The sequence below is a fragment of the Hyperoodon ampullatus genome (genome assembly GCF_949752795.1).
Source record: "Hyperoodon ampullatus genome assembly, chromosome: 3".
NCBI lineage: Eukaryota > Metazoa > Chordata > Mammalia > Artiodactyla > Ziphiidae > Hyperoodon > Hyperoodon ampullatus.
This window is the reverse complement of record NC_136916.1, coordinates 117,711,579-117,725,872: the sequence shown is the minus strand read 5'-3', so window position 1 is coordinate 117,725,872 and position 14,294 is coordinate 117,711,579.

The following is a 14,294-nucleotide window of genomic DNA, read 5'->3' as shown; positions in this document are numbered from 1 at the left end:
TTTAAAAGGGTGGGCAGATATGGAATAAGATAGGAGGGTTCCTTTCAGACTAAGTTTGTACACCTGGGTTGGTTTCTAGGGGTTGTGGTAAAGGTAGCTACTCAAAGGTTTAATTTTAAAATTTCTAGGTCAAGCCAAATGCCACCACTATTAAAATCCAGCAGCTAAGGAAATGAACAGCAGTGTGGTAGAATAAAGAACAACAGATGGAGGGCTGTCAGATTTGAGATTGAGGCCTGGCTCTGTACCTGAACCAGCTGTGAGATCCTAAGCAAGTCCTTCAGCCTCCATGAACCTGAGTTTCCTTCTCAATAAAAATGGGGATAGTGGAGAAATGAAGTGACCATAATCATTGTTCCCAAGTCACCAGGATTTTTCAGATCCTTTACCACAGGACTGATTTGAGACCACCTGAGAGACTAAATGATATGGGTCGGGGCAGGGGGCGGGGAAGCAATTAAATAAACCGATGAATGGAGGGAGAGATGGTGAACTATGGAGAGAGATACTGTGTATAAAAATGATTTGTAAACTTCAAGTCCAATCTAGATGTTTGTAGTGATGATGATGATGAAGATGACGGCCAAGACATAAAGAGACATTACAGGAAGTCATTTATTAAAGAGAGATTTTAATTCAGACCCTAAAAATGTTAATACCTACTCAGATCACAGGATTTATATGCACAAGAGTATAGTTCTTATATGGTTTGGGAAAGAAAAAAAAAACCCAATTCCATACGCTTTTAGAAGAAAGCTTACTAAAATCTTTTGTGTCTAAAAAGGGGATTTAAAAAAATTGAAGTATAGGGCTTCCCTGGTGGTGCAGTGGTTGAGAGTCCGCCTGCCAATGCAGGGGACACGGGTTCGTGCCCCGGTCCGGGAAGATCCCACATGCCGCGGAGCGGCTGGGCCTGTGAGCCATGGCCGCTGAGCCTGCACGTCCGGAGCCTGTGCTCCGCGACGGGAGAGGCCACAGCAGTGAGAGGCCAGCGTACCGCAAAAAAAAAAAAAATTGAAGTATAGTTGATTTAAAATATATGTTAGTTTCAGATGTATAGCATAGTGATTCAGTATTTTAAAATTATACTCCATTAAAAGTTATTACAAGATAATAGGTGTAATCTCCTGTGCTATACAATATATCCTTGTTGCTTATCTATTTTATACATACTAGTTTGTACATCTTAATCCCATACCTGTAATTTGTTCCTCCCCCTTCCCTCTCCTCTTTGGTAAACATTAGCTTGTTTTCTATATTTGTATGTCTGTTTCTGTTTTGCATATATATTCATTTGTATTATTTTTTAGATTCCACATATATGTGATATCAAACAGTATTTGTTTTTCTCTATCTAACTTATTTCACTAAGCAATATTCTCTAGGTCCATCCATGTTGTTTCAAATGGCAGAATTTCATTTTTTTTTATGGCAGAGTAATAGTCTATTGCAAGTACATATACCACATCTTCTTTATCCATTCATCTGTTGATGGGAATTTGGGTTGCTTCTATATCTTGGCTATTGTAAATAGTGCTGCTATGAATATTGGGGTACATGTATCTTTTCAAATTAGAGTTTTCATTTTTTCCAGATATATACCCAGGAGTAGAATTGCTGGATCATATGGTAGCTCTTATTTTATTTTTTGAGGAGCCTCCGTACTGTTTTCCATAGTAGCTGCACCAATTTATATCCCCAACAACAGTGTAGGAGGGTTCCCTTTTCTTCACATCCTCTCTAACATTTGTTATCTGTAGATGTTTTGATGATAGCCATTCTTACAGGTGTTAGGTGATATTTTTGTTCTGATTTGCATTTCTCTAATAATTAGCAATGTTGAGCATCTTTTCATGTGCCTATTGGCCATTTGTACGTCTTCTTTGGAAAAATGTTTATTCAGGTCTTCTGCACATTTTTTAATTGAGATTTTTTTAATACTGAGTTCTATGAGCTGTTTATGTATTTTGGATATTAACCCCTTGTTAGTCATATCATTTGCAAATGTTTTCTCCCATTCTGTAGGCTGTCTTTTTGCTCTGTCAATGGTTCCCTTTGCTGTGCAAAAGCTTTTAGGTTTAATTAGGTCCCATTTGTTTATTTTTGCTTTTCTGTCCCTTGACTGAGGAGACACAGCCAAAAAAATATTGCTACGATTTATGTCAAAGACTGTTCCACTTATGTTCTCTTCTAGGAGTTTTATGGTTTCAGGTCTTACATTTAGGTATTTAATCCATTTTTAGTTTATTTTTGTATATGGTGACAAGTGGGATTTTTAGAGTATAATTTATTTATGTGGCATCACATTGAAAAATGGATAATGGAGCGACAGTCTAAGAAACATTTTGTTTAAAGCCTTCTATTTTGTGTCAATACTCATTCAACAACCAACCTATTTATTTTGTACAAGCCTCAGACACATTATTATTGTTTCTGTTGCTGTTGTTATTGTTATTACTATTTAACATTACAGGTTGGAGTCTTTGATGCACAGAGGAATCTTTCATTAGGTGTTGAGTGTATCCATCTGCTGAGAGATAAAGCAGAGAGAGCAAAAGAACAGATGGGACCAGAGGTCCCCTGATTCCCTTTTAGCACTTCCATCCTATGCTCAAGAAGGGTGAACATTTCAGGAGGACTGAGCCATCAGGGCACTGGGTACCAACTCTGATTGAAGAATATTTATCCTTGCTTAATTTTACTTCATTTTTAACTTCATGATCAATATATATGTGTTACAGAAAACTAGAGAATATGGATAAGCAAAAAGGAGACAATCATCCCTAATTCTATCCTCCAGTGTACAGTAGATGTGACTGTACCTGCAAGATGCAGTGGTACTCAACAGAGCAAAAAGCATAAAAGTGGCATCTTCCACAAGAATTATTTAACCAAGCACATGTGAGACACAACCCAAGACCTGTGCATGTATGTGTGTGTGTGTGAGTGTATATATGTGTATGAGGGCAAACTCTAGAGAAGGCTCCATCTCAGCCATCTTACCCAACTTCTTCTTCCCTAAAACCAGTCCTAAAACTTGTTACTAAAGTGATAAAATGATGGTCCTTTCCTGGTATTTGACTAAACTACTCCTGTACTCACAACCTTCCTCTAGTTTTCTGTGATTCTTGGATTGGGCTTAGGCCTCTCTGTCTCCCACTCCAGAATTTCTGGGCTAATGGTACTATTTATCTTGTAGGGTTGTTGGAGGATTAGACAACGTAATACTTGGAAAGGGCTTAGAACAACACTGGGCAAAGGTAAGCCCTCCTCAGTATCAACTCTAGCATGATTACTGTCTAAATTCACCTCCCAAACAGGCCCCATTTTCTGCTTGGTGCTCTGTGAGAGACTTAGGTTTAAATTGTGACTCACCATGTACTAGCTATATGTTCTTGAACAAATTAATTAACTTCTTGGTAATGTGAATTAACCCCACAAATCTGGAGTACGTTTTGTGCCAGACATTGTGCCAGGTGCTGCAGACCCATGGAGAACAGCTCAAACATGGATACTGCCTGCCAAGCACTCAGTGCCTGGGGACTGGGGAGAGGCAGCTAAATAAATAATAATACAGAACTGTAAGGAAAGCACATTTTTCCACCTTGAGTTGGATCAGTAGTTAATAGATTAATCCAACAAGTCAGTAAAGTAGAGAATTATAAAAAATATGATCTACGTGCATTAAATGTTCTATTTCAACTTAAGCAGATTAGAGGTTTCCAGGGGACAGGAGAAGGGGATCAGGGAGTGATTACTGAAAGGGTACAGGGTTTTTCTGGGGTGATGAGAAAGTTTTGAAACGAGAGAGAGGTGGTGGTTGTGCATCATTGTGAATGCACTAAGTGCCACTGAATTGTATACTTTAAAATGGTTAATTGTATGTTATGTGAATTTCACCTCAATTTTAAAAAAGCATATAAATGTACCTTATTATTATTATTATTATTATTATTATTATTTTGTGTGTGTGTGCTATACGCGGGCCTCTCACTGCTGTGGCCTCTCCCGTTGCGGAGCCCAGGCTCTGGACGCGCAGGCTCAGTGGCCATGGCTCACGGGCCCAGCCGCTCCGCGGCATGTGGGATCTTCCTGGACCGGGGCACGAACCCGTGTCCCCTGCATCGGCAGGCAGACTCTCAACCACTGCACCACCAGGGAAGCCCTAAATGTACCTTATTTTTGCCAACCTTTTGAAATAGGGCTAAGGACTTTTCTTTAGGTATATGTCCAATAACTGAAGTCCCAGGTCATCTTCCTGGCATAAACTACTCCCATAACATATATATTTTGATTTCCAGTTTTAGTTTCTTTAAATTGGGACAAGAACTTAAATACCTGACAACATTATTAATCAACTATACTCCAATATAAAATAAAAATAAAAGTAAAAAAAATAAATACCTGAAAATCTATCTGAGAGTCTGTTTAGATTTATGATTTTTCTCATTTACAGATTTTACATACACATATAAAGTGACAGCATTTTTTTAGCATCTCACATTTGTGTCTTTCTACATTATTTTTCATAGAAAAACAACTTTCCTTCTGTACTCATATTTTATGAATTTACCTAATATTTCATTGAATAATATAACAACAAATAAAACAGGTATAAGTTTGGAACAAACACATCTGGCTCTTGTTAGGCATACAATTCAATTCAACTAGTGGCAGCAGAGTTAGATGGGTGTACTAGAGAGTAGTTTACCATGTTTGATCAGTGGTGAGGCCAGGGCTATAGTCACTATGTTTTACAGGGGAAATGATGTGTATCAAGTGAGTTGGTTATGTGGAGGTCAGTTCTGAGAGCATTTACAGTACATGGATGCCCGTAAGAAGGATGTTAACCTGAACTTGGGGAAGTAATTATAAGCTGAGATCTAAAGGTTTGGAATGATCTAACCAGAAAGCTAGGAGATGGTGTTTCAAGCACTGCAAACACCCAGAGAGAAAAGAGAGCACCTACAGTAGAGGAAGAGCAGGAAGTATGGCTGGGCTGTGGTGTGCAGAAGGGCATGTGTTGAAAACGAAGCTTGAAGAGGATCTTGCAAGCCACATTAAGAAGTTTAGACTTTATTTTAGGGACAGTAGAAATCCATGGAAAAGTCTTAAGGAGGACTGACATAACTAGACTTGCATATTAGAAAGATTCCTTGGACTGCATTCCAAAGGATAGATTAGAGATGGTGGTGGGGCAGCAGAGGGATGGTGATACAGGTGAGCCATGGTAGCATCTCAACTGAATGTAGTGCTATAGGGGGCAAGGGAGAGTGCTTTGGGGGTGAGGGAGAGAGGAAAGACCTGGTTAAAGTTCAAATGTTTCTGGCTTTGGTGGTGGTGCCGTTTACCAACATAGAGCACATGAAACTTGAGTAGTTTGGGGGGAAGATGAGTACATCTTTGAACATATTGAATTTGAGGTTCAAAGAAGCTGTGGGATGTCCATTGAGTGGCTAGACATGTGACTCTAAAGCTGGATCAGCACAGAGTAGGTGTTAAAAAATTTAGTTTCCCTTTACCTAGTATCTGTTTCCTCACTGCTTGCCTTCAAGCCATTCCTCTGCTGTCACCTCCTCTCCTCTCAGTCTCCTACTTTTTTTTTTTTTTTGGCTGCGCCAGGTGGCTTGTGGGATCTTAGTTCCCCAACCAGAGATTGAAGCCAGGTCCCGGCAGTGAAAGTACCATGTCCTAACTACTGGACTGCCAGGGAATTCTCTACATTTTCTTTCTTTTCTTTTCTTTTTTTTTTTTTTTTGTAGCATTTTGGTGTATTTCTCTCCAATATTTCTATGCTTTAGAAAAACACAGTTGAAAACATACTGTATGTGCTCTTTTCACTTGCTATTTTAATGTGAGCATTTTTCTGTTATTATTATTAACTATGATTTTTGATGACTGCTAGATATTCCCATCTTACAGATGTACCAAGCTTCACTTGGCCGTTTTTCTGTAGTTAGCATCTAGGTGCTCATGTGTTTACAAACAAATCTTTGTTCATATTGCTGACTATTTCTCTACACTAGGCTTCTAGAAGTGAGATTACAACAGTAAACATTTTAAGGGGAATAGAAAGCTAGTTTCATATTAAGGATTGGAAGTGATACTGCTGTTTTCTCACAGGACTATCTTTTTCGTACTTGAAAAGTACTATCTTTTCAAGTCCTGTTGATATTATCACCAGAAAAAGGGGGCTTTATGAATCTCATTCATCTTTTATATTTTGTTAGTAGCATCATCTTCTTTCATCTTAAAAATATTAATCATCTATTTGTCTATAGTGTTACACACTGTTCAGAGGGAATTGTATAGATTTGATCCTTACATTCTAAAAGTTTACAGTCTAAGCGAGACATACCCATGCAGGCAGGCATCCTTAAGATTCACCAGAATCAGACAGAAACTGTTAAAACTACATCATGGATGGACCTCCAAGTGTGTCTAGGGCAATCACATTTAAAGGATCAAGACCAAAGGACATTTATTACATAGACTTAGGGGGAAGAGATCAGTGGGGACTGGCTGGGACACCCAGCGCTCACTTGGACCACATGTGTAGCCTGCTCATTCCCCCTAAAAGTCTCTGTTGTAACCTACTTCTCTCTTCCGGTGCATAATACCAAGTGGCTGCTCTCAGAAATGTACTGTAACCATCACCTGCTTGGCCTTTAACTTCCTCTCCCCTTTCCCTCTTGACCTACCTTTCCCATGTCACCTTTCTGTCTCCCAGCCTCAGGTCCCAGACTACTCCTGCCCTTTATCAGCAGGGGTGGCGGGTGGCACTGGTTTGAAGAGCTTACCGGTTCTCCTGTCAGCCTGGAGTTGTGTTTGGAAAGCACAGGTCCTGACCGTGGCTGTCAGCCCTCCCAGACACCATCTGCTGCCTGTCTGTCATCATCAGCTTCAGGTACTGTGCTCATGGGTCTGGGCCTCCTCTTACCACCCTCTGCTGCAGGTGTCCTATGAGTGCCGCCCTCCCTGACACGAGAGCCCAGTCTAGATTCTAGGAACAAATCCTCCCTTGTCTGCCTCATTCCCACCGAAGATAAAAATAACACTAATAGCAACAAAAAACATTTAGTGAGTGCTTATTATTATTCCTTTAATTGTTTTGGTCCTTCCATTCCTGGCCATGACAAGAGACATGCTATAAGTTACTCCTGAAGAGATCTGGTGACACATGTGGACAAATATATTAGCACAGTATCACTGGCATTAAAGCTAATACGCCTGTCTACCCAGAACAGGCCCAAGGGAGAGGGAAAAGCAAAACCCCTACCTGTCTTGCTGCTTCTGTGCCAAGTCCAGGAATGGTGCTTTCCTGCTGCTTCCAGTGACTAGTCACAACGAAAGGGGTCATCAGAAGCCAAGGTGTTGTTAAGAAGAATATTCACTAAAAGAAAGGCACTGACTTCATTCTTGGGCAGATGCTTTTCCTGTGAAGCAACTGATCCCTTTACCTAGTTTTCTTGTTCTTCCTGAGTCTAATCTGTATCTGTTTTTACTGTGTTTCAGCTATGAGTATAGTAGAAGTAAATTAGAAAGAACTTTAAAAAGCTTCCCCCCCCCATGTTGGCTTCATGCTAATACGAACTTATGGTCTGAAAATAAGTTTTTTGATTATCTGGGTATGCAGTCATCCTTACCACTGACTAACTAAGAGGTAATTATCACCAAATATTCATCCGCTGACGGGGAGTTACAAGTTATGGCAGTTGTTTGGTGAATAATAGTAATGCAATTTATTTTACTGCTTACTCTCAGAATGATCAGCTAGTAAAACACAAATTATAGCAACAAGGACATATTGTACAGCACAGGGAATTATAGCCATTATCTTGTAATAACTTTTAATAGAGTATAATCTATAAAAATACTGAATCACTATGCAGTACATCTGAAACTAATATTGTAAATAAAGTATATTTCAGTAAAAAGAAAAAAGAAATTAGACATCAAAAAACCCCACAAATTATGGGTTGATACTTTAAATTATTTTGTTTGTAAGTCCTCTCTCCATCCATATTAGATCTAAACTTTTTTCAACTTTATTTTACTAATTATGTTTCCTGTGCATGAATCACATAATCATGAATATACTGTGCTATGCTAGCTACCATGCATGTACTCTCTCAGTGCTTGAAGTAACCCCATGAGCCTGATATTAATATTATTCCCATTTTATTGATGAGGAAACTGAGGCTCAGAAATTGAACTCCAGAACATTCTGCTCTCGACCACTGTACTGTGATGGCATGTTTCATTTTAATATATTTTATTATTTCATGGATTCAAGTTTATCATGATTTAAAACTTATCTCCTGAACATACCAACTATTTTTAGGAAAAGTCTTACTAGGTACCCCTGGTATATAAAGTAGATATTTTTAAAAATTCAACATTACAAGGAACTTTCCTAAAACTCTTTTGTGCTGCATTATTACCATATATCTCATAGATATAATATTAGATTCATGAATACAAAAGTTTCTCTCTTGTGTTAAAGTAATGATGAACTGTAAACTATTTAGAAGGGCGAACAATTATGGCTGGTATGAGCCCAAAATCCTTGGGAATTTGTCTGCAATTAGAATGCTCAAGTAAACATTAGTTGGACCGTTCTAAATCTTGGATTCTGTCTTTAACTTTGCTGCAAAATTAAGACATATCATCTTGTGTCCTAATTTCTGATCGGGCATAGGGAAATATTAGGAAGTGGAGAGATGTTGAAATGCCACACCTAAAGTCCTGTTTGGTTCAGTGTTCTGAGGAGCTGAGATGGGATTATGAACCTACTACTGTGTCTTCTAATGAGAGCTCTTTCTATTCCGCATTTATCAGATGTTAATTATTCATACTGCATGACTGAGGATTTTGGAGTCAGAGATTCACCTGCAATATTTAGAATACCAGTGGAGGTCTACATCAATACAGAATTTATACAGCAGCTGGTGCTAGTCGAAGGTAATGATGGAATTTCAGTTTAATAAAAAGACCCCCAACTGAGCACACTATCTTGAAAAAAGTATACTTATCAAACAGCTTTCAATCAGTTCAAGAGAGACACCTTAATTGGGAAGGGGAATATTTGAGAGTAGTTTGTCATTGTGCCAAATCCAGATCAATAACTTCACGTCTGTGCTTTGGTAGACATTGCTTTTGCTTTATGTTAAGTAACCATATCTACATCCTCTCCATTTGGATAAGGAGATCTTTGTTTCATTTGACAATGTTTATTATTTTAATTCTCCTCTGTATCTTCATCATAAACATGAGACAAATTTAGATTTGTGATTATAATGGTCAATATTATTTTTTATTTTAAAACAAATTTTATATTTTTGTAACAGGAAAGCAGTACGTATGAGGTTTTTATATTTTCAAAAATTGTTTCATTGAAATAAAAATTATATGAGTAAAATTAAATTATGGTGGTTTAAGTAAAGGAAGAATATGCTGAACAATGATGATCTGGAGTCATACAAAATTATCTTGGAGAAAACTATACAGAGTAATCTACTAACAAGAAACAAAAAAATGGGTTTACTTTTAGAAAGAAGGATTTGGAACACTAAAGAAGAATGTGACTTGGTCATCAAGTCTTAGTTTCCTTGTTTGTTAAAAGGAGATGTTCGTTCAAACTGGTGACTTTCGAACTATTTGTAATGTCTGGTCTTAATGGTACCTAAGGGTCATTATGGACCAGCAGGGCAGGTGGAGAGGGCAGAGAGGGTCGTGGAGCAGCAGCCCAAACGTGAAGGTGGAGGCAAAGCTGCGGGGGAGGGCTCTGCAGTTCCCTTTCTCACTTCAACCTGGACAGAGCATTTTTTCCCCTCCTTCCTCTTTTCCTTCCTTTCTCTCTCTCTCTTTCTTTTCTCTCTCTCTCGTCCTTCATTCCAAAATTTATATCTATTTACATAGATATAAATTAACACATAGAAATACTGAGTTTCTGTAGACAATTTCTTTTTGAAAAATAGGGTCTCACTGCTCAAATATAGTTTGAAAATCACCAAACTAGACAATTCTAAGTCCTCTTCCTTCTATGAATTCCTTCCTTCTAGTAATTCTTTGATTATTGTTAGAATTTTAAGATCCAAAAACAAAATAGCAAGGGAGGTTGAAGATTTTTTAGGACACACAACAAATATCTATCTTGTATGAATTGTAGTTCTGCTAAGATGCAAAGCTGTGGATAAAATGGCATCTTGAAGACCCCGACAGAGATTGGGGCTATGGTGAATAGGTCTAATTTTTTCTTTTTTTTCAGAGCAACTATGCAGTGAGCCAAGCTCACTTAGGCACTTAATCTACTAGGTGATGTTTGGACAGAATGACAGAGTTATGGCCTAATTTTAAAAATCAAAGTCTCTTGCATTTAGAGGATCATACACTATAAAAGTTGGGAGGATACCTTGAGATCACTTTCCTCATTTTATGTGTTCACTCATCAATTAAATCAGTAAATTTTTATGAAATGTGTTAGCTACTATGCTGGGTGTTGGGGTAATATATACTGTCCTATCTGTAAAGAGGTTATGTTTTAGTGGAGGACACGGTCAATTAAACAAATAATCAAACACGTAAGAATATAACTACACATTTTTAGAAGTGCTCTTAAGTATAAGAATATGCTTCTCTGAGGTCATATATTAGAGAATACATGAGAACACCAGGCTGTAGGGAGAGAAAGTAGCCTCAGGTCACTAAGCTGTGCTTGAAGAGCTGACACTAGTCTCAGTCATGTTTTCCCTCCATCTCACCACTTTGGCGGTGGAAGTTTAGGCCAATAGTAAGGGCTAAGTGATGGAAATCAGAAATCTATGAGTTCCTTTTCTGGCATCTCCACTACTTTGAAATGTTGGGCAACCTTGAGAGACACCTAAATATCTGCACTTAAGAATGGAAGCTTCAAATTTTTGAAAATAGTTTTTTAACAATTTTAAAAAATAATTGTTTTAAGGTATCTCTTTCCAATATGGTTGACAAGAGGCTGAAAATGGTTTGCAGAGGTAACAAAGTCTGCAATTAAAGAAAAACAGTCACTTAGTAGCTACAGCAAGACTCCTGTATTATTATTAAAATTTCTAGGCTGCAACCAGGTTCAGCAGCTTCCTTGAGTCTCCTTTTGTAAACTTCTTCCCTCCTCATCTCTCTTCCTTCTACCCCCACCTGTACCACAATCCTTGTTTTCAAACTAGCTTCTATCTTTGCATATTTTTAATCTATGTTCATATAATCCTGTGTAAGTATATATATGTACACAATAATATATATAAATTCCCATGAATGGGTTTTGGGGGCCATGTTTTTTGAAAAATAGATCATATTATATACCCCTTTCACTGGGAAATACCTCAGGAAGATGTCTCCAAGTTAACTGGTATAGTTCTACTTCTACTACTTCTATGGTGTCGATGGGTATTTATAGTGAATGAAAATTTGATTATTTCTTGAGCAGTAGGGCGGAGTGAACTCTGGGTACAAAGAAGATAAAACACTACAATGAAAGGAAACGTGAGGTACAGATGCCTAAATCATTTGGTATCTTTTTGATAGAACTGATTAGTGGAGGAAGAGACATTTCTCTTCCTGAAGAAAAAAATAAAAATAGATCTTCAATACCTCAGCAGCAATTTTCATCATCAAATCAGTTCCAGACCACATGGGATGATTAATTCTTTCAGCCCCCTCAGAGGGTGAGAATTTCAGAAATACCATTAGTCAGAAATGAACTTAGGAAAACATTTGTAAAATCTCTTGTCATCTCAGAAGGATCTTAATACAACAAACTACTGAATTGTCAGTAAAACATACAAACTGAACCTCCCCATCTTGTTCACTTAGGAAGGGGGATCTAACACAGAAGATGGGTTGGATAAAAAGGTCTAGAATCTAGATTGTTCAGGTAAAATTGCTATGCAATTGCTTGAGCATTATCATATCCCTTAAAATTCCTCTTATGTTAATCACATTCATCATTTTGGTTCCATTTTCATTAAAAGAGAAAATATCTTCATACTAGTACTATCTTAGAATCTGCTGACCGACCCAGCTTTCAAAGGCAGTATCTTCTAGTAAAAATATGTCTCTTGTTACATGTACAACCAATAAAACAAAACTAGCCTGTACAATTTAATGTCACCTTACTGCAGACTTCCACAATACCTATCAATATTTTATTAATGTCTTAATTTAATTCAAAGTATTAGAAACCAAGGTGAGTATCAGATATTGCTCCAATATCCAATACTGTGTCTTCTGAATTATCTGGGGCTGACTGTGGGTTTGGGAGGGGGAGGTAACCTTGGATTTCTAATGAGACACCTCTTTTCTGTTTGCTGATTTTTTAAAGGTCACGAAGAGTTGGTTGAGAAAGAAGGGAGCATGGAATATCTAGTTTTAGATCATCCCAAACTTATCTCATCAATAAAATGTCACTTCAGTTCTGCTTATTTGTTGGATGGGAAAGAGGTGGAACTTTAAAAAGGCCTGGAGTAACTTTGTGGATTGAAGAGAGACCTTCTCAAATCAGAGATGAGGACTTTTTCACTTGCATTTTTCAAACACAAACTTAAAAAAATAATAAATTAACTTTTCATTTCAACACCTTGAAACCTTAGAAAATTACATCATCACTGATAAATTATTAAAATAACTTTTCTCTTTTTCAGACATAATAAAGACCATTTTCATAGACCTGTTGTATAGCTTCAAATGGAATAAATAGGTAAATGAGCTGCTTTCTATTTTCATTCTAGTTACAGGGGAGGAATTTTTTTGGATTCTGGATGTTAGCAGTTTCCTTTAAAAATTACTCTGGAAACCCTCTATAAATGAAAGAAATATGTATAGGATGCAAATTCAGTGTGCTGTCCTCATTTACCCAGTGGAATTCAGAATAAGCCCCAGCTTGTGAACATATTAAAGCAGATTGAAATGGATATTAGTGGGATTTGTAAGGAGAAGCACTCCAGTCAGTCAAACATGCTATGCACGAGAACTTTGATAATGTTGTTTTACTGATAATTACCTGCCGGCTGTCACCTCAAAGTGGGATTTCATGCAGGTTCCTGTATTTAAACATTACATTTGGAGCCAAGCCTGCCAAGACACTTATACCAATCTGGCCATGTCCGTTTTATTTCACAATTATCTGTGACTTTCTTCGTGGAAAGCAATGCAGTTAACTCCCTTTTAATTGTGTTTGATCTGTGCGGGCAAGAGACCATCAATACCGTGTTTCCACTTCCCTGGCCCAGAGCAGGTTTTGCCTCTCTCCCTCGCAGGCATCGGCAGACGCCAGAATTACTGGAAAGCAGCACTTCCTGGTGACCAGCATGAATATTCATCGGACCTCAGAAACTGGTCGCTGGGGCAAAGCAAAGACCTTCTACTTACAAACGAAAGGTGTTTTAAATAGAAAAGACCATCTTCTGTGGTCCTCCTGTGTGTCTAGCATGTTCGGTCCTCCAGCTCTGCATCAAACTTCCTTTTCTCTGTACCATGCCCCCACTTTTTTCCCCCCATACTGAACTCCTAATTAAATTTAACAGTTTCAAGAGTTTAAACTGTATACCTTTTTAATTGTGTCCTACTTTGTATTGGCTGATGCACAAGTCTGAAAATGGATATTACAGCTTTTTATGATATAATATCACCCTAATTGGTGCTTCATAGGCCGTGGCTGAATTCTTTTCAATTAAGCGTTAACATACAGTAACTGTTTCTCTCTGCAAATGCTGGAAAGCCATTCACAAGAGAGGACTGGTACTGCACAATTCCAAAGTACCTTAATGTGTCAAAAATGTTTTGTGAAGAAAGCTACACTGTAAATGCAATCACCTACATTGGTGTTCCCATTGTTAACCGGGAGTGAAAGTATTGCTAATTGTCCTGCGTTTTAGCTGGGTTTTTAAAGCATTATGTAGTAAGTACACCGGAGGGTCAATTTGTGAAGTGAAATACTTAGCATGCAAAGCGTAATACAAGATGCTGTGTAATACTTGACCTCTCAGCATAATAAATGTAGCAGTGAAACGCTGTGCATTCAGTATTCACTGAATAGAGCCTTCGCAGTGGAACAAAACCAGAAAATGTTCTCTTCATTCCTTTTTTTTTTCACTAAGCGAAAATTATTCTTTATAATGGCCATTGCAGCAATTAGCTGGCATTTGGTAGAATAAATGTGCAGAAATAGCAATTTCTTATTTTAAATGAGATTTTGTATGGAGCCTGCAAATTACTTGAGGTATATGAATAATTGTGCCTTAGCTTTATGCTACAGAATAGGG